This window comes from Dendrobates tinctorius, unplaced genomic scaffold (genome assembly GCF_039654945.1).
Source record: "Dendrobates tinctorius isolate UK_male_01 unplaced genomic scaffold, ASM3965494v1 ptg000266l, whole genome shotgun sequence".
NCBI classification, from domain to species: Eukaryota; Metazoa; Chordata; class Amphibia; order Anura; family Dendrobatidae; genus Dendrobates; species Dendrobates tinctorius.
The window spans coordinates 735,146-757,031 of NW_027361933.1; the positions used below are offsets into that span (position 1 = coordinate 735,146).

The 21,886-nt window shown below is 42.3% G+C and overlaps 1 long non-coding RNA gene across 1 annotated transcript in view; it reads right to left on the minus strand.

Annotated features, from left to right (window-relative positions):
• Nucleotides 1-16,450: 16,450 nt before the first annotated feature.
• Nucleotides 16,451-21,886, minus strand: part of LOC141069566 (uncharacterized) — a 39,011-nt gene continuing 33,575 nt past the window's right edge. Inside the window, exon 4 of the long non-coding RNA XR_012226594.1 lies at nucleotides 16,451-16,816. This is a non-coding gene — a long non-coding RNA (uncharacterized lncRNA). The remainder of the gene's footprint in view (nucleotides 16,817-21,886) is intronic.

Sequence of the window (21,886 nt, forward strand, 5' to 3'; positions counted from 1 at the left end):
CTTTTCTCTTTTTTTATCGCTATGACGTTTAGCGATCAGGTTAATTCTTTTTTTTTGATAGATCGAGCGATTCAGGACACGGTGATACCAAATATGTGTATGGTTGAATTTTTTATTGTTTTATTTCAAATGGGGCGAGATTGGGGTGATTTGAACTTTTATTTTTTTATATTTTTAAAAGCATTTTTTTCTCTTTTGGTATGCTTAAATAATAGTCTACATGGGAGACTAGAAGCCGCCATAACCTGATTGGCTCTGCTACATGCGGGCGATGATCAGATCGCCAGCATGTAGCAGAATACCTCACTTACTATGAGCGCCGACAAACGGGTGGCGCTCAAAGCAATCTGGCAGTGCAACCATAGAGGTCTTAAGGAGACCTCTGGTTGTCATGCCAACCCATCATTGACCCATGATTACGTGACGGGGTCACCAATGGGCTAATTTCCAGAATAATTGCGGGAAATGCATGCTAAATGCCGTCTGTTAGCGGCACATGTCAAAACAGCTGTGATGTGCCGGAAAAGGTGCAGGCTCATCACCGGAGCCCACAGCAAACAGTGGGAGGCTACCGATGATGGATAGATCCGTCATTGGTTGTTAAGGGGTTAATGGTGATGACAAGCTCTCTCTCTGTATGTGTGTGTGTGTATATGTATGTGTGTGTGTGCGTATATATATATACACACACACACACACACACACACACACACGTGGTCAAATTTGTTGGTACCCCTCGTTTAATGATAGAAAAACCCACAGTGGTGACAGAAATAACTTGAGTCTGACAAAAGTAATAATGAAAAATCTATCAAAATGAACAAATAAAATTGTCAGACATTGCTTTTCAACCATGCAGTGACAGATTGCACAGGGGAAGGGGTTGTTGACTTTGCTCACCTCAGGGGAGGGGAGAGAAGGACCCAGCAGGGATTGGCTCTCTGATGCCACCACTTACCCCAGGTCAGTCAGGGAACTGCACCGAGGCAAATAGTCACCGGAAAGGCTTCCCTTATTGGTACGAGTTATTGAGGTGCTCCCAGTGAGGGGGGATATACTGTATGTCACCAGTCCAGGCTAAGGATATATATATATATATATATATATATATAGATATAAACCTCATGGCCGTAACTGCAGTAACGGCCAGAGTTCCTCACTAACACAGTACGGTATTCTGCCACCAGTTCCTCGTTCAAAATAAGCCTCGTCCGACAGCAGGCTTATATCAGGTCAGAAACCAACCCTGGTAGCGTATAATAATATCCAATGGAGCCTGTGGATGTGGGGAATCGAGATAAAAGAGCAGCCCAAAATTAATTTTATATTTAATCGCCAAAAAGGAGCACTAGAAATATACAGGTATATAATTACAAGAGTAATATACAGGTATACACTCAGGAGTGTAGTACAAGGATTGGGTATAGATAGGTTGCAATTACTGTGTTATGTAGCATGTGACCACAGGGAGGTGCTGATGGATCACAGGTCCAAATCTTAGTTACAGGCTTTCCTTGCCCGCGTAAGGTAACGTATCCTCCTGCCAGTAGAAAGACTAAGCTCAAAATAAAGCAGCTGTCTCTTATCTCTTAGGTTGTTCCCTCCCACACTCTGTGCCCACCCCTGGGCTTGTGCAGCCTCTCTCCTCCCATCTGTGAGAGTATGATTTTTCTGGCCAGAACCGTGGAGGCTCATAACTTTCCGCCCTAAGCTCTGAATGGGTTGGCGCTGCTGCCACTTGGTTCCGATGTATTTTATCTGTGCATAGAGATTAAATATGGTTACTGTAGGTAACTCGTGGTAACTATGCTTTATAACTCAATATCGCAGAGTGCTACAGGTGGCTGCCAGGCACAGTGGTGTGGGGGAAAGAATGTCGGTTCCGATTATGTTCGGCTAGTCTCAGAGATATTGAATTCTGTTGTTATAGGTCATTTTCCAGATTCAATACCTCAGAGCTTTGCTGTGACCTATAGTGCCACGCTGTCTTCATGTGCTTGTCAGACAAAAGAATCCAATTTGCCTGTAGCTGCAGAGAGATCACACTCTGGTGCTAATGGGTTGGGACCAAGCTTCAAAGAGCTTCTTCCTGGAGTTTATTAAAGTAACACATTGCATTGCTTTATATGGCCTTGGGGAATGCAAGGGTGGGGGCATGTTTCAGGTGTGGAGGGGAGATCTCCCTCACACATGCTTCTACAGAATTAAAAAAATAAAAAAATAAAACTCATGAAATAGGCCTGGACAGAAATGATGGTACCCTTAACTTAGTGTTATGTTGCACAACCTTTTGAGGCAATCACTGCAATCAAATGATTCTTGTAACTGTCAATTAGACTTCTGCACCTCTCGAAAGGTATTTTGGCCCACTCCTCAAGAGCAAACTGCTCCAGTTCTCCCGTGTTTGAAGGTTGCCTTTTCCAGACGGCATGTTTCAGCTCTTTCCAAAGATGTTCAATAGGATTTAGGTCAGGGCACATAGAAGGCCACTTCAGAACAGTCCAATGTTTTCCTCATTATTGGGTGTTTTTACGTGTGTTTTGGGTTATTATCCTGTTGCAAGACCCATGACCTGTGACTGAGACCAAGGTTTCTGACACTGAGCAGCACATTTCTCTCTAGAATCCCTTGATAGTCCTGAGATTTAATTGTTCCCGGCACAGATTCTAGACTCCCTGCGCCAGATGCAGCAAAGCAGCCCCAGAATATAACAAAGCTTTCTTCATGTTTCACAGTAGTGACAGTGTTCTGTTCTTGATATGATTCATATTTCCGTCTGTGAACATAGAGCTGATGTGCCTTGTCCAAATGTTCCATTGTTATGTCATCTGTCTATAGGACAGTCTCCCAAAAGCTTTGTGGTTTGTCAAATTCCAGTCTGGCTTTTTTATGATTTTTTTTTCAACAATGCTGTCCTTCTTGGTCGTTTCCCATGAAGTTCCACTTTGGCTTATACAACGACGGTTGGTGCGATCTGACACTGATGTTCCTTGAGCTTGAAGTTCACCTTTAATCTGTTTTAAAGTTTTTCTGTGCTCTTCTGTTACCATTCGTATTATCCTTCTCTTTGATTTTTGCATTTTCCTCCTGTGGCCACGTCCAGGGAGGTTGGCTACAGTCCCATGGATATTACATTTCTGAATAATATGTGCAACTGTAGTCACAGTAACATCAGGCTGCTTGGAGATGGTCTTTTAACTTTGACCTTTAACATGTTTGTCTATAATTTTCTTTCTAATCTCCTGAGACAACTCTTTTCTTTGCTTCCTCTGGTCCATGTTGAGTGTGATACACACCATGTCACCAAACAGCACAGTGAGTATCTGTAGCCCTATGTACAGGCCCACTCACTGATTCCAAGATTGTAGACACCTGTGATGCTAATTAGTGGACTCACCTTGATTTAACATGTCCCTTTTGTCACATTATTTTCATGGGCACCATCATTTCTATCCAGGCCTATTTCATGAGTTTTATTTTTAAAAAAAATTCTGTGGAAGCATGGTTGAAAAACAATATCTGACTTTCATTTGTTCATTTTCATAGATTTTTGATTTATTATTACTTTTGTCAGATTCAAGTTATTTCTGTGACCATTGTGGATTTTGTTTTTCTATCACTAAACGAGAGGTACCAACAATTTCACTACTTGTGTGTGTGTGTATATATATATGTGTATATTCATATACTGTATATCTATATATATATATATATATATATATATATATATATATATATATATATATATTATGAGTGTATGTGTGTGTGTAAGAAGATGAGACAAGACAGAATCAGCGGTGTGCAGTGCCCTTTAAGGCTGGAACTATCGGGGCTGTCACCACTGTTAGCAGGGGAGATTTCCCCTGGGAGGAAGAAACCATCTGGTCAGACAGCAGGGGGCTCTTGGTAATTAAGGGGGACTGAGCACGGGAACAGAGCAGACTCAGCAGGAAGGCGACAGGAGACGGTTGACTCCCTCTCCGCAGCTCTTACTGACGACCCCTCAACTTCCAGACCTCTGTGTGCTGACTTAGGGTGTGTGCAGACACTGCGGATTAATCCGCATAGATTTTGCAAAAACCGCAGATAAACCGCAGGTCAAAAGACCTGCGGTTTTGCCTGCGGTTTGGTCCTGCGGATTCACCATCTCCACAATGGTGGAGATAGGAACCCGCTGCGGATTCCGCAGAAAGAATTGACATGTCACTTCTTTCTGCGGTTTCAAAACCGCAGCAAATCCGCGCGGATTTTTCCGCAACGTCTACACAGCATTTTTTTTTTTACCATTCATTTGAATGGTACTGTACACCGCAGCTAAAACTGCTGCGGGTCCGCAGTGGCCAAAACCGCTGCGGAAACGCAGCGGAATCCGCAGCGTGTGCACATACCCTTAGAGATTACCCCGGACGCTATTGAGTTACTGTCTGTGAGCATACCAGTGGATATTGTTGTTTTGGCCAAAAAACCATTGGCGCAGCTTTGAGACTACTCGGGGGAGACCGTGAACTGTCATGGACAGTGCACGTGCTTGTGACCCGTGCCCGACGCAATTCCTGGGATATTCATCCAGAGGTTTGTTTCCACGTTTCAGCGCAGTAAAGACAAAGAGTACTGAATCCTTTGGCACTGTCGGGCGACAGTGCTATTCCTTCTTGCGGAACAGAGCCAAAGACTTTGTGTGCCATTTGCGACGTCGCTGGGAGATATTCCAGCCTTTCCCCTGCCAGAACGTCAACCGATAAGTTCACTGTTTATTTTGCATGTTCTTGTTATCCTTTTTCATATTTTTGGTATGTGTTACTCTGTAATATACTATCTTATTTATAAAAGTTCCCGCTGAATTCTAAAATGTTATGGAATATGTTGGTCCTAAACAAATTAAAATTATTAATATTATCAACAAGTCCATAATTTTCCACTCTTGCTTTGTTTTTTTAAGGCCATCAGTTCTGTTATTGGTAGATTTGTAGTCCATCCGGTTGAACTTTTCATCTATACTATTGAGAGTAGCCTTTGCAACATCATGAGAGAGATCACCAGCCAATGGCAGCTGCCTGTCTTTCTCCTATTTCCTCTGGCCTTCATCAGTGTTGTGATTGCAACACAAAACAGGAAAAAGAATGTCATTTGTCATCAAGCCAGAGTGACCACCAGGTCGAGGACCACTAAGGATACTCTGACTTCTAGCACAAAAAATTCTGGAAAATTGTAGATAACCATGGTATGGGTGCGCCTCCTCGCTTTGTAGGAACATTGTATTGCTTTGATCATGAGGCACAGACTGGATACGTTTTGTATTATGCCCAAGTTGGTCCTGACATAATCAAAACATGTGATTACAGCAACCTGGTCATCTAGCTGAAGCCCCAGTAGATCTCTCTCCAGTTAAAAGGACAACCTATTAATTGATGTTTTCTGCATGCTAATTCTAGGTGGACGCCACAGTTGTATGTAGAATTTTAGCTATAGGAAATATGCAATCAACTGATATTGACTTTGAATGTCTTTGTTCCTTCCATGATTGGAATTTCAGTTAAGTTTTTGTTTTTCAAGGTTCTTTTTAAATTATCAATTTATTCCCTGATAAATAGGGATTTTTTTATATAGATATTTATGAACATTTTCTTACAATGGATTTTAACTGTAACTCTCATAATAAAGTAAAAAAGATAATTTTTCCCACCATCTGCTATTTTATAAAAATAGTTTTATAGAAGATTCTTATGCAAATTCTTACAATTGCAATTTCATTCTGATCATTCCTATTGTAGTGTTTGTCATCCTGTCATATGCCAAAGCATATATTTCCAACAAAGCTTGGATATCTACAACCATTCAATCCAACTAGTTTTACAATAATTCTTATGCTAATTTTACTAAAATCAATGAGTTATACTGGCAGAAACTCTTAATTTCTGCTTCAAATATATTTCCTAGACATTAGTGATAAACCCTACATTTGTATTGCTTAGTTGGCTATTAGTCAAGAAAATGATGGTTTAATCACATATTTATGACAACCATATTGTTTGTGACCGACTTTCATTTTTCTTATGTCTAATATAAATTAACCTCTTCTATGAGGGATTTTCCCCTATAGAAGATCATTTTTCAATGCAATTTAGGTGGTCATCTCCAAGAGGTTTCACTGTATATATGGGGCACTGCAATGTACAACGTCTCCACTATTATGTGTCTTCTATGTCTCCTATCTGACAATTATTGTGATTACTTTTATGGCAATCTGAATTCAAAAGCCGATATGTAGTTTATATTCTTTTATTTTGGTTGAAGAAGTTGGAAACTTTTTTGAATGAAATATATTAAATGTTAAAGTTTTTAATTCAATTGTCTCTCAATCTGTAGACCTCCAGTAGCTGATGATCCATCCCACAACAGTCTAGAAGTTTCTAGACTAGAGATCCACAGATTGAACATTGATCATTTCACACAAAACTTCAAAAATGGGCCGGACAAAAGTATCGGCACCCTCAGCCTAATACTTGGTTGCACAACCTTTAGCCAAAATAACTGCGACCAACCGCTTCCGGTAACCATCAATGAGTTTCTTACAATGCTCTGCTGGAATTTTAGACCATTCTTCTTTGGCAAACTACTCCAGGTCCCTGATATTTGAAGGGTGCCTTCTCCAAACTGCCATTTTTAGATCTCTCCACAGGTGTTTTATGGGAATCAGGTCTGGACTCATTGCTGGCCACCTTAGAAGTCTCCAGTGCTTTCTCTCAAACCATTTTCTAGTGCTTTTTGAAGTGTGTTTTGGGTTATTGTCCTGCTGGAAGACCCATGACCTCAAAGGTAGACCCAGCTTTCTCACACTGGGCCCTAAATTATGCTGCAAAATTTGTTGGTAGTCTTCTGACTTCATAATGCCATGCACACGGTCAAGCAGTCCAGTGCCAGAGGCAGCAAAGCAACCCCAAAACATCAGGGAACCTCCGCCATGTTTGACTGTAGGGACCGTGTATTTTTCTTTGAATGCCTCTTTTTTTCTCCTGTAAACTCTATGTTGATCCTTTTGCCCTAAAAGCTCTACTTTTGTCTCATCTGACCAGAGAACATTCTTCCAAAACGTTTTAGGCTTTTTCAGGTAAGTTTTGGCAAACTCCAGCCTGGCTTTTTTATGTCTCGGGGTAAGAAGTGGAGTCTTCCTGGGTCTCCTACCATACAGTCCCTTTTCATTCAGACGCCGACGGATAGTACTGGTTGACACTGTTGTACCCTCGGACTGCAGGGCAGCTTGAACTTGTTTGGATGTTAGTCGAGGTTCTTTATCCAACATCTGCACAATCTTGCGTTGAAATCTCTTGTCAATTTTTCTTTTCCGGCCACATCTAGGGAGGTTAGCCACAGTGCCATGGGCTTTAAACTTCTTGATGACACAGCGCACGGTAGACACAGGAACATTCAGGTCTTTGTAGATGGACTTGTAGCCTTGAGATTGCTCATGCTTCCTCACAATTTGGTTTCTCAAGTCCTCAGACAGTTCTTTGGTCTGCTTTCTTTTCTCCATGCTCAATGTGGTACACACAAGGACACAGGACAGAGGTTGAGTCAACTTTAATCCATGTCAGCTGGCTGCAAGTGTGATTTAGTTATTGCCAACACCTGTTAGGTGCCACAGGTAAGTTACAGGTGCTGTTAATTACACAAATTAGAGAAGCATCACATGATTTTTCGAACAGTGCCAATACTTTTGTCCACCCTCTTTTTTTATGTTTGGTGAGGAATTTTTCTCCAATTTGGCTTTAGGACAATTCTTTGTGTTTTTTCATTTAAGACAAATTAAATGAAGATAATAATACCAAAGAATTTGTGTTTGCAATCATTTTCAGGAAGAAACTGAGTATTATCTGACAGAATTGCAGGGGTGTCAATACTTTTGGCCATGACTGTACCTATACGATGGACTGCTTGCTAGAGATGTGGGGTGCACCTTACGAAGACTGGAAAACATGCATTTGGAAGTCGCCTTGCCACACTCATCAGGAGAGCTTTAAACTAGAACAATGTGGGAAGGGAAGCAAAAGGCCAGAATAAGGCTAGTTTCACATTTGCGCTTTTGAGCGCAGCGACGGCCTGCGCACGGCCGCCGCTAAGCCCCGCCCCCTGCCGCGCCTCCGCCGGTAACTCCGCCTACCTGCGCATGACGCTGCATGAGTCCTGCGTCCCCTATCTTTATCACTGGGGGCGCAGGCCGTGCGCAGTATGCGTTTGGCGGCACATGCATCCTTTTCACGGTGCGCCGACCAGCGCCAAACGCAACCTGCCGCAGTTTGGTTGCGCTCGGCGCACCGTGAAAAGGACGCATGCGTCGCCAAACGCATACTGCGCACGGCCTGCACCCCCAGTGATAAAGATGGGGGACGTAGGACGCATGCAGCGTCATGCACCGGTAGGCGGAGCAACCGGCGGAGGCGCGGCAGGGGGCGGGGCTTAGCGGCGGCCGTGCGCAGGCCGTTGCTGCGCGCAAATGTGAAACTAGCCTAAGGCTACTTTCACACATCCGGCTTTTATACTCCGGCGCTGTGCGGCGAAAAGCCGTAACAGCGGAACCGGGATGTGCCGGTGACACAGGATCCTTTTGTGTGGCCAGATACGGTGTTGCTCAGATTTAAAGGAGCAGCGCACTGCTGATCTGGTCCGGAGAGAGAGAATTTTTTTTCCTTTCATTTGCCACTTGTAGGGTTAAACTCACAGTCTCCGGGCATGCGCTGTACCAAAAACCGGTCCGGCACTGGGAAAAAACGTTGCAGGGACAATTTTCTGCAGACACCGGATGGCTCTTTCTTGCCATGTCCGGCAGAAACCGGACACGACGCATAACCATCTGGCACAATGCGGCGACAATCAAAGTCTATGGGACAAAACCGTATCCGGTTGTTACAAATTTCGCCGCATCGTGCCAGATTACAAAAACCGGATGTGTGAAAGTAGCCTAAGTCATACACCTGACAAATACTATTGAGAACTCTATTAGAAGTGTAAAGGAAGAACAAAAACAAAAAAAATCTGAATAATAAAAATATTGGAGGAAGAGAAACCAATCACAAACGAAAATGTTTCCATACAAATGTGCAAAGCATGGGCAACAAACAAGGAGAATTGGAACTACTAACACAGGAGAAAAAATATGTCATTGGAATCACTGAAACTTGGTGGGACGATACACATGATTGGAATTCAGGGCTAGAAGGGTACAACTTATTTGCAAGAAACAGACTTGATAAAAGAAGAGGAGGTGTCGCATCGTATGTTAGAAAAGCACATATCTGCACAGAGATTGACGCTTGAGAGACTGGGAGTTCTGCGGAAACTGTTTGGGTAAGAATACAAGGAGAGAACAACGGCAAGGACACTATTGTAGGCATTTGCTTCAAGCCACCTGTTCAAGCTGAAGATATGGATGAACTGTTTATGAATCAAATGGCCAAGTTCTCCAAAAAATATGACACAGTGATCATGGGAGATTTCAACTATCCAGACATTTGTTGAGAATCTCTCTCAGGCAAAACTAACAGGTCAAGCAAATTCTTATCCTCTCTTGCTGACAACTTTATCTTCCAAAAGGTAGAAGAGAAAAGAAAGGGATCTGCTACCTTTGATCTAATCCTTATAAACATGGAGGAAATGGTAGTGGCTGGGACCCTAGGAGGTAGCAACCATGCTGTTTTATAATTTTGGATAACTAGAGGAGGAAGACTTCTGATGACTCAGACTTCAAGGTTAGATTTCAGAAAGGCAGATTTTAAGGGACTCAGAAAGAGAATCGGAGAGATCCAATGGCTGGAAATCCTTAAGGAAAAAAATGTCCAGAAAAGATGGGAAATCTTGAAAAATGAGATTCTCAAAGCGCAATCGTTGACAATTCCAAAAAGAGGGAAGATGTCAGGGATTTTTTATGTTCCAATTAGAAATCGTCCAGACCTGAATAAGTTAGAAGTTTCTTTATTTGGTCATGCCGGCATGGAGAGAGAGAATGACAGCCACACTAGCTGTGGGCCGTCCTCTGTCTAACTTCAATACATATTCTTAGAGTTTAAATAGCACAAGAGGAGGGTGTAGAAACATACTGCGTTTGCAAGAAAAATAGTACATGCAATTAGAATAAGCGTAGCTGTTATCAATCCTTATCTACGTTACCAGAGAAGTCACGCAAGATAAGGAAAGCCAGCTAACGTTCAGGCTAAGTGCACACGTACCGGAACTCTCGCGGAAATTACCGCGAGAATTCCGGAATTCCATTCCGCGGGAATATCGCATTTTAAATTCCCGCGATTTTCCCGCGGAAAAACTAGCATTTTGCAAGCGTATTTAGCTTGCAAAATGCTAGCGTTTTCCAAGCGATCTGTAGCATCGCTTGGAGAACTGATTGACAGGTTGGTCACACTCGTCAAACATAGTGTTTGACGAGTGTGACCAATTTTTTACTACTGAGGCAGCCTATGCAGCATCAGTAGTAAAAGATAGAATGTAAATAAAAAATGGTGTTATTCTTACCCTCCGGCGTCCCGCGCAGGCGTTCCCAGTAATCCTTTGCGAAAATGCCCGCGATGACGTCCGTTCTCGCGGAAATTCGCGATGACCGCGAGACTTCGCGATCCCGCGAGAACGGACGCCATCGCGGGCATTTTCGCAAAGGACTGCTGGGAACGAGAGCGTGGAGAGAAGCAGGAAGGCTGCGTGGGACGTCAGAGGGTGAGAATAACAATATTTTTTATTTTTAAATTCTATTTTTTACAGGGATATGGTACCCAGAGCCCGGAGGACAGTCTCCTCTCCTCCGGACCGTGGGTACCATCCGCAAATGTTCTGCTTACTTTCCGCATGGTGTGCACAGCCACATGCGGGAAGTAAGCGGAACAATGCATTCCTATGGGTGCGGGATCGCCACGATTCCGCAAATTAATGAGCATGCTGCGGTTTTTACCGCGAAGCGATTCCGCCGCGGTAAAAACCGCAGCATTAGCACAGCATTGCGGAATCCCATAGGAATGCATGGGATGCTTATTTTTCGCGTTTTCGCGGCAAAATCGCGCGGTTAATACCGCCGCGGAAACGCGAAAAAAACGCCACGTGTGAACTCAGCCTTACAAAAAGTAACACCCAAAGGTAACACCCATATGTTCACAATACATAAGCTAAAAAGAGTTTCAAAGTCTAGGCAAAATAAATGGCATATGCAATCATGTGTGTCTATATATACTCACACACATGTATGTATGTATATATATATATACACACACACATACATATACACTGTGTTCCAAATTATTATGCAAATTGGATTTAAGTGTCATAAAGATGTAATTTTTTGTTTTTCAAATAAACTCATAGATGGTATTGTGTATCAGGGCTCTTTGGATCACTGAAATCAATCTCAAATGCCTGTGATAATTAGTTTACCAGGTGAGCCCAATTAAAGGAAAACTACTTAAGAATGATGTTCCACATTATTAAGCAGGGCACAGGTTTCAAGGAATTTAGGAAAGAAAAAAGATCTCTCTGCTGCTGAAAAGCATCAAATAGTGCAATGCCTTGGTCAAGAGATGAAAACATTAGATATTTCCCAAAAATTTAAACGTGATCATCGTACTGTTAAGAGATTTGTGGTTGATTCTGAGCACAGACATGTTTGTGCTGATAAAGGCAGAATGAGGAAGGTTTCTGCCAGGCAAGTTCATCGGATTAAGAGAGCGGCTGCTAAAAAGCCATTACAAACCAGCAAACATTTAAAGCTTTTAAAGCTGCTGGTGCCTCTGGAGTCCCACGAACCTCAAGGTGTAGGATCCTTCAAAGGCTTGATGTGGTGCATAAACCTACTATTCAGCCACCCCTAAACAGTGTTCACAAGCAGAAATGGTAGCAGTGGGCCCAGACATACAAGAAGACTAATTTTCATACAGTCTTGTTTACTGATGAGTGTCGAGCAACCCTGGATGGTCCAGATGGATGGAGTAGTGGATGGCCACTATGTCCCAACAAGGCTGCGACATCAGCAAGGAGGTGGAAGAGTCATGTTTTGGGCCGGAATCATGGGGAAACAGCTGGTAGGGCTCTTTAAGGTTCCTGAAGGTGTGAAAATGACCTATGCAAAGTATATCGAGTTTCTGACTGACAGCTGTCTTCCATGGTATAAAAAGCAGAACCGTGCCTTCAGGAGCAAAATCATCTTCATAAATGACAATGCACCATCTCATGCTGCAAAGAATACCTCTGAGCCATTGGCTGCTATGGGCATAAAAGGAGATAAACTCATGGTGTGGCCACCATCTTCCCCTGACCTCAACCCTATAGCGAACCTTTGGAGTATCATCAAGCAAAAGATCTATGAGGGTGGGAGGCAGTTCACATCAAAACAGCAGCTCTGGGAGGCTATTCTGACTTCATGCAAAGAAATACAAGCAGAAACTCTCCAAAAACTCACAAGTTCAGTGGATGCAAGAATTGTGAAGGTGATATCAAAGAAGGGTTCCTATGTTAACATATAACTTGGCCTGTTAGGATGTTTTGGAGTTAAATAGTTTTTTTGTTCAGTGAATGTGACCTCCTAATGCTGCAAATTCCACAAATGAACATTTTCAGTTCTTTAAAACATATCAAATGATTAGAAATTCTACTGTGCCTAATAATTTGGAACAGTGCAATTTGAGTTTTTATTCATTTTGGAGATTATACTGTTATCATTGGGAGGTTTCTTCAATAAAATTTGATGTATACTCTAACAGGTGATGACTTTTATTAGACTGACTGTCATTTGTACCGACTATTTAGGAAAATCATGGAAAAATATCATTTGCATAATAATTTGGAACACAGTGTATATATGCATACATATACACATAAAAGAAAGGACTTTATTACAATTATTATAACAGAAGAATACGAAACATTTAAGGCAACCAGGATGGATGAACACAGAACATGCTAAAAGGCAAGAAAGAAATGTTTATCAAATGGAAAGAGGGAGGTATAAAGAAGTATATAATGATGTCTGCAGGATACAAATCAGATTATCTAAAGCTGACAATGAATTAAGGCTTGCAATAAAAAAGGATTTTGGGGGTATGTCAAAAGTAAAAGAAAAGTCAAAGATGCTATAGTATTTTTACAGGATGAAAATGATGAAATGGTAAGAAAGGATGTTGAGAATGCCGAACTTTTAAATTTCTGTTTTGCATTTGTTTTCTCTCAGAAAGGAAATGTAACATCAACTAATCTTCACTGTCCTATTAAAGGAATAGAAGAATCCAGGATATCTATAAACAGAAAGATAGTGAGGAAACACTTAGCTAACATGAATTCAAGTCTCCAGGTCCAGATGAATTACACCCCAGAGTACTGAAGGAGATAGCAAAAGAAATGTTTGAACCACTCTCCTTAATCTTTGAAAATTCTTGGACAACAGAAGAAGTCCTAGAAGACTGGAGAAGAGCAAATGTTGTTCCTATCTTCTAGCAGCCTCTTTCTGTGTCCCGGTGGTTGCTGACAGGGTCGGCGTTGGCAGCGGGACAAATGCTGGGGTCCTGAGCAGGCGGGGACATTGGTGCACTATGGGGGGCCAGGTGACGGTGACCTGAGCAGGCGGGGACACCGGTGCGCTATGGGGGTCAGGTGCCAGTGTCGCCACTGGCGCAAGCCCCTGGGACTTGCGATATTCACCTGTCCCCGTTCCACCACCACACTGTCTCTTCCGGGTCCTCTGGCTGTGACGTTCAGGTCAGAGGGCGCAATGACATGGTTAGTGCATACCCTCTGACTGAACAGTAACTGCAGAGAGCCAGCGACGAGAGGTCTGTCTTTTTTTTTTTTTTTTTTAACTGCAGCAGCATTATATATGGACAACTTATGAGGCCTTCATTAACCTTCTATGCAGCATTATATGGGAAAAAGGGGGGAGGAACAAGTCCAAAACAACAACCATAGGTCGAATAAGATTGCTTTATTAGTGTACAGGCAAAAAACAATAAAACATGCTAAAATACCAGAAAACCACCACAATACTATTACAGGGGCACAATGGACCATATATGCCGGATATGTATATATAAGCATAGAAAACAAATACATGTATCATAGCAAAGCCATGAGGATAGCCTGTATGGCATATATATTAAGCAGAGAAATAAATGGATAGTAACTGCCATAAACACGTCACCTGGTGGAAGCAAGTGCCAGCATGCAGGAGGTCCCTGCGCCGGCCCCAGCACGCGTTTCGGAAGCACCTTCCTCTGGGGGCGTGGTTAAGAGCAAGGAGGCAATGTATAAAAAGGACACAAACCGGAACACAAGCCTACGGCGACAAATTCACTTTTACATGCCTTGTCCTGTCATCCCGTACATGTCATCAGGGCAGTTCCTGTGGTACAATTCCTCCATTTATGGTAGATTTGTTCCTCAGATTCTGACTTCGAAAAGCAGGCCAATGAACTCAAGACACGGTTTTTAAATTGTGGCTACAGCCGACGCTCTATAAAAAAAAAAGCTTACAATAGAGCTAGGTCTTGCTCCCGCCCATCTCTTTTGTATAATAGGAAGAAAGTACCTTCCATTAATGATAATCAGATCAGATTCATGACTAACTATAATTCCCAAGCAACTAAGGTCCACGAGGCCCTTCAGAAATCATGGCCTATTCTTCAAGTGGATTCAGTAATATCCAAAATATTACCTGAAAGACCGCTTATGTCTTTTAGACGTGCTAGGAATCTAAGGGATCACCTCACATGAAGTCTATATATAGGTGAACAAAAAACTACATTTTTGGATGTTTTCTTTGTGGTCACTGCGTCGCTTGCCCGAACATGGATCGTGCCACTATCTTTTTGGACTCTAGTGGAAATAAAGTGTATAAAATTAAAAAAATCTATTACGTGTAACACACGTTATGTTATTTATTATGCCACATGCCCATGTGGCTTAATATATATAGAGCCAACGTCACGACAATTAAAGGTTCGTATACGTGAACATGTTTTGGGCATTGAGGCATCAGATGATCACATGGATGCCTACACATTGAAGACACTTCCACGACACTTCAAACTGCACCATGGCAGTAATAGTAAGCTTATACGCTTCAGAGGTATAGATGCAATTGATGTGGGCATACGGGGTGGTAAATCGTCCACCCGACTTGCACTCCTTGAATCTAGATGGATCTGGACACTTAGAACTGTGCATCCTCATGGGTTAAATGAAAATTTAAGCTTTGCCCTCTATCTCTGATTATTGGTCTGTGTGCTTGCTGGTTCTCCTCCACTTTTTTCTTTTATTTGGGTTTTAATCTCTTTTTTTATTGTTTTGTCTAAATATTTCATTTTTAATTTACGTCCTTTACTTGGGCTGGGCCGGATGGAACCGTTTCTGCTGGTTTACAGATGAAAAGAAAGGGTTGAACAATATGCTTTTTACCCAATTGGACATATGGGTATACTATAACTGTGACAATAGTATTTTTCAAATATCCATATTCTGTATTGTCTATATATAGTCATTCTACATGGTTTCTGATGCATAGATGCCACCTCTTGAGCAGCATTTATTTTTGTGGTGACAATTGAAATAATGTTGTAAAGGAATTTTCTATATATATAAATCAAAAAAATTCTTTGTCACACATTTAATTAATTGTATTTAATGTATGTACTGTTACTTGTGCATCACATATAGTGATCTATGCATATATTTATCTATATTATGGGCGTATGTCCACATGTCATGCATGTCACATGCTAGTACCTATGTCCTTCTCTGATAATATAGCCCATTGCGTTTTTGTATATATGTGGTATTTTGTGTGTTTTAAATGTGTGGGTGTTATTAAACCCTTCTCATGTTACTATATTTTACATGATCATGAATTGCCGATGCCTTGTAATACTCTAAATATTTATATCTGATTCTTCTACATATGTATGGTATGTCGTTTTCATTGCCCATTTGTAATATGCCGTTCTTGTATTCCATCCGTTCTGCGCCTGTGCAATGCCCTCACTTCCCTCTGAGCCGTTGTCTATGGGCGTCCGATCACGTGGGGCCCCAAGTGGTTCTGACGTCACGGTTCTGTCTTCACTGTGCCCGAGCGATGTGTTGGTGTGTTGCCATGGCAGCAGACGTTGACTTCCGGGTCGACTTTCAGATGTTGTTCCGGTTTGTGTCCATTTTGTACATTGCCTGCTTGCTCTTAACTGCGCTCCCGAAACGCGTGCTGGGGCGGGCACAGGGACCTCCTGCATGCTGGTACTTGCTCCTACCAGGTGACGTGCTTATGGCAGTTATTATCCATTTATTTCTCTGCTTAATGTGCCATACAGGCTATGTATCTTTACTGCATGTCGCCTGTTATATATCCTCATGGCTTTGATATGATACATGTATTTGTTTGCTATGCTTATAAATACATTGTAACGAATGGAAGCGGAGGCAGAAATGGTGAAGTTCACATTCGTTTTTTATTTTTAAAGTGGAACCTCGGGACCACGGTCCGGGGGGGCTCCGAAGGGGGCATAACAAGTGAGCCCCGGGTACCCGTAGTAAAGTCCCTCAGACAGGACCAGAATGGAATACCCGGGGGACATAGGTGCTACCTCCAGTTAGACCCCGGACACGTGGCAGCTGTCCTAGTGGGACCAAAAGGGATAACAGAAATGACAGCAGAGTCCGTAGTGAGGCGGGTCCTGGATCCGGGTAGATGGTAGATATGCTGGCTCCAGTAACCTTGACACAGTCCTCGGACTTGGATGGCGTTTGTCCAGATGGTTGCAGGTATGACAGGGTTAACAGGATTCAGATATTTCTGTGGAGACGGACAGCATGAGAATATGCACAGAGACTGCTTAACACAGCGCAGACCAATTAGCAACAGAACCGGATGTAGCAATGATTGATACTCGTTGCTCCGGCTCTCTCCCTATGGAGGAGAGGCCAGATATAGCAGCCAAAACACAAAGAAGAGAAGTGTGTAAAATGGACGAGATCAACCCCAAAATCAACAAAATATAACATAATATATGTCAAAAATAGCAAATTTTTATTATTAGCATACAAAAGAGAAACACACAAGTGACAGGAATGGGATTAAAACCAATTAAAAAGGCCAAGACAAATTAGCCATGAATGACACTCCAAAAAAACAGGTTCTAAAGTGGGAACCTGATATTTACCCCCTCCAATGTGCTGGGCAAAGACCTACAAAATAATGATGCATGGAAATGTGAATACATACATGAAAAAAGACCTGTATGAACCGAATGCTAGATGTAATGGTGTAGCATAACAAGGCATAGAATACACAAAATGCAAACAATTTGCATATCATGGAGACTAAACAAATGAACTTAATTGCAGATAACCACAAATAACTGTGAATGCAAAGACCCTTGTTATTGAGAAGATGATTTTCACAAAAGGGTATAGACCCAGTACATGGTTTGCAGTTCCCAAAGTAGGCTATCTAGATCATCCATAAAATATGGTGCCTCCAAGGAAACGAAGAAGCCTCCAAGAATACATAACCGTATGCAAAATGAAAAATACATGCACAAGAAATCACTATAACCTCAAAAGAAGGCTAGAATGTCTCTAAAATAAGAAACATACAAATGCACAGAATGCCTGTAGATTGCAGACCCCATAAAGGTAAAACGTATAAAGGTCTTAAAGTGAGGCCAAATACCCACAAGATCTAATAACAGGAGGGGGGTAGTACCCCACGCGTATCGCCACCTCTAGCGTGGCTTCCTCAGGGGAGATGGAGGTGAGCCCCAGTCACAGGCGGCGTCTTTTTTATAGGCCACAAAATTAAAACCGATTACTTACATATGGTAGGCTAGTTCGGCGTTCATGGAACTGGCGTCCGGAAATAACTAATGCGCAGGCGCCGAGGTTAGATCGGAAACTGAAACCTAGGAGTCAGGAGACGGCGCAGGCGCAGTTTGACTGAATGCTGTGCAGGCATAACTGCGCATGTGTAGAAAAAAGAGACCACAGCTTGTTCGGTAACCAAGGGGCTGGCATCCAGAAAAAGACAAGTGCGCAGGCGCCGAAGGTAAATCAAGACCAAAGCCTAAGAGTCAAATATGGCGCAGTGACAAATGGATGCCAAACAGGAATGACCGTGCATATGTAAAAAAGGCAGACACCCTATAATGACATATAGCCAATAGTGTAGCATCAAAAAGATGGCGCTGGTGCAAAAAAGATCAAAACCTGGCGGGCATGACCGCGCTAATGTGATGAGATGCATAAATAGCCTGCGATAGATGATAACGGGGGGTTGAATTATGCGCATGCGCCATAGAAACAATGATGGCAGTGCACTGTGAATCCATCGCTAACAAATAATACCATATAAAGACAAAGAAAAAGGTCATATATGTGCACAAATGTCCAAAATGAGATTAATACACATGTGTAGCAAAAGACATACACACACCTCATGGATGAATAGATGTGCAAATATTGTTTATAAATGAATGACACTTCTAGAGCAAACCTTACTTCTTAGACCCTAGTCCAGAGCCTCTCACCTTGCCAAATCAGATCTCATACTTTGCACTGACGAGAGCCAACAGCTCGAAACACCGTGTCTGCAAATTGAGATTCTGATTTGGCTTGTATCCTAAGTCATACTACAAGACTCGTTAAAGGGTTGATTGTGACTTGTAGGATCGCTACTACCAATAGGTGGCGCTGTAGAGTAAAAGTCCTCTTTCTTTCTGAAGAGGCAATTTGCATATTATTTTCCCAGAGGAGCATTGCACGGCGAATAAGTCTCCTTACCTTGACAAGCCACAGCTGGCATGTCACTCTCCGCAAGGAGAAACCTTACTTCTTAGACCCTAGTCCAGAGCCTCTCACCTTGCCAAATCAGATCTCATACTTTGCACTGACGAGAGCCAACAGCTCGAAACACCGTGTCTGCAAATTGAGATTCTGATTTGGCTTGTATCCTAAGTCATACTACAAGACTCGTTAAAGGGTTGATTGTGACTTGTAGGATCGCTACTACCAATAGGTGGCGCTGTAGAGTAAAAGTCCTCTTTCTTTCTGAAGAGGCAATTTGCACTTCTAGAGCAAGAATATATTTGTAAATGAGTGACGCTTTTGAACAAGGCGTAACCTGAAATATTGGACTAGAAAATATAACGCCTTGTAACCATTTGGACTGACAAAGAGCATGGCAAAATGCATGTGCAAATGCGAAAAAAAAAAAAAAATAAACAGAGGCTATTTAAAACAACCCTAAAGCATGGAAGTTAACTGTATGGCATACAGATGGTAAAACCAGGTAAGTGGACGGGGGAAGAAAGGCACCCCAAGAAGAGAGCACAGCTGATCTGGACAGCTGACGCTTGGTCAGAACAAAAGTAGCTACGACAGTTTTTGACGCCCAACAGGGACCGTGGAAACCAGCCTATTCGGAATCCGTATGTGGGAGCTTCCTGGGAGGTTGAAAATGCAGAATCCAGGCTGCAGCAGGTGAGAACATTTATTCTTACATTGATTCTGCATCTGCAACCTTTCTAAGGATGTCTACATATCTCTGGGTAAGACTGTACAAACACGGTTCAAAAGAACCCACATCACCAGTGAGTGGTGAGTATGTCTGTATGAGAGTTGAATAATAGAGTAATAAGATAATAATTGTCATCTGTATTATCTGTTAAACTGTTCTGGCAATATACTAATATACTAACTGGTTGTGTACTGGTGTACTGTGTAGCACAAAGTCTGGGATAGACTCTGTGCAGTTGTTGTTGTTTTTGATTGACAGTAAATCATATGAGGCTGTATTTTGTATAGGGCTGTGGTTTTTGGTTGTTTTGGACCTTCTGACGTTGGTTTGGTTTTCATTGATTCTTGTTGTTTAAAAAAGTTGGCTTTGGTGTTCTCAGAGTGTCAGTGGACACTGCTGTAGGTTAAGGTGTTAAATCCAAGGTCCAAGATAGGCAGGCTGTGTGAATCCTTGTATGTATGTCTATGAGAACCTCTGAATGACATTTTTGTGTCAAGAGATTGTTACCTTTCTAGTTGTGGTGGAATCCCGGACAGATGCGTTATAGAAATTTCAAATCTACATCAGAGACTGAATGAATTGAGTAATGATATAGCTCGTGTTATATGTGGCATTACATTGTAAAGTTTCCTGAATGCATTTGGCCAGAAAAAGGGCAAGGCATGGTTAATCTCATTATACAGTTATCTGCTCTTACAGTGAAATCCCGTGATTTTGAGTTTCTTTGTAGAAATTGATTTTGATAAGTCTAAAGAACTACGGAATTCTGTGAAGGACGACGCTGCATTCTGATGGGAGGGGGGAATGATGCCGCTGCGCAGTTTTTCTTCTCCCTTCGCTCTTATCTCTGCTGAGTGTGAGCTGTGCTCAAAATTCTCTGTAATTCTATCCGTAAGGTACGCGCTGAAAGATGGGCATTTTAAAGCAACAGTACTTAATTGAAGTTGGAAGTTAAATGTAAAATATGGTGCCTAATTTAGAAGAAAATTGTAAGTGATTGTTTGGTAATTGTAAGTGATTGTTTAGTCATTATAAGTGATTGTTTGGTAATTGTGATTGTTTGGTAATTGTAAGTGATTGTTTGGTCATTAATGTGTTTGAACCTGCTTCTAGTTGTGTGATTGATTTGTATAGCAAATTGTGTATCAACGGAGGAGGTAGCCGACTGTACGGCTGATAAAGTAGGTCAGAGGCCTTCTTACTTTAGTCAGCGGGTTTTTTGTTGTGGGTGAGAGGCGAGGGCGAGGAGCCCTCTGGATATACCTTGACAGGCTCACTCTGACTTGCTCTGTGTGGGCTGTAAGACAGAGGTCCAGACACACAGAAGGGCATTTCAGAAGAAAGGTGAACTGTCTAAGTTGAAGTAGCCTTCCCACAGTCCATGGAGCTGGGCTAGAAGGAAAAAGGCCTATTCCTATCTAGTCAGCTGATCTAGTGGGTGAGAGGCAGAGAGCCTTCCCGCTACACCTTGGCAGGCTCTCTCTGACTTGCTAAGTCTGGCCTGTAAGACAGAGGTCCAGGCACACTGGGAGGGCATTTCAGAAGAAAGGTGAGCTGTCGGCAGAAAAAGGTTGAAGCCATGGCAAACTTTTTCTGTGTACAGTCGGTGCCCCCAATGAGATCCAAGACAGCTATGCAAATTGTTAAAGACAGAGAAGAAAGGAAGCAGTGAAACAGGTTGGACCAATATTTAAAAAGGCAAAAATACCAGAGTGTGAATGTTTGGATGTACAAAAAGGCACAGACAAGGGAAGAAAATAGCAAGTGAATAAATGATGCTTGAGAATGAATGTGCAGCAGTATGGAAGGTGTATTATGAATGTTTTGATTGACAAAATTTAACCAGAGACCCAGACAAAACAGATGGACTTGTAAACACTGTGGTCAGACTCAGACAAACCCAGACTGAATAGCTACTTGTGTGACCTGTGCTATTGACCTAAGCGAGTTGCGCTAAATCCTATCCAGACAAGATCATAAGAAGCTGACATAATAATGTGGATAGTGGGGACATTGACCTTCGAGGAGTAAGCTGACAGTAGACATCAGGACCTAGAAGTGCGACTAGAATAAGAAAGATGCAAGTGTAATATCCCTGGAGCCCCTCTGACCAGCTAGCTTTGTTGAAGCAGTTGCCTGACCCTGAAGACCAATCATTCCCATTTTACAGACACATAAAGGAAATACAGCAGACATATAAGTGTACCTGGGCAGACCTAGAGAGGTTGGTGAGTTTAAAGGCAGGTGACGCACTAAGACATATAATTAAGACACACACAGATGTGACAAAGAATCAGGCTTGGGGCATGGATGATAAATCTACACGATCTGGGGAGACATACTGTGAGT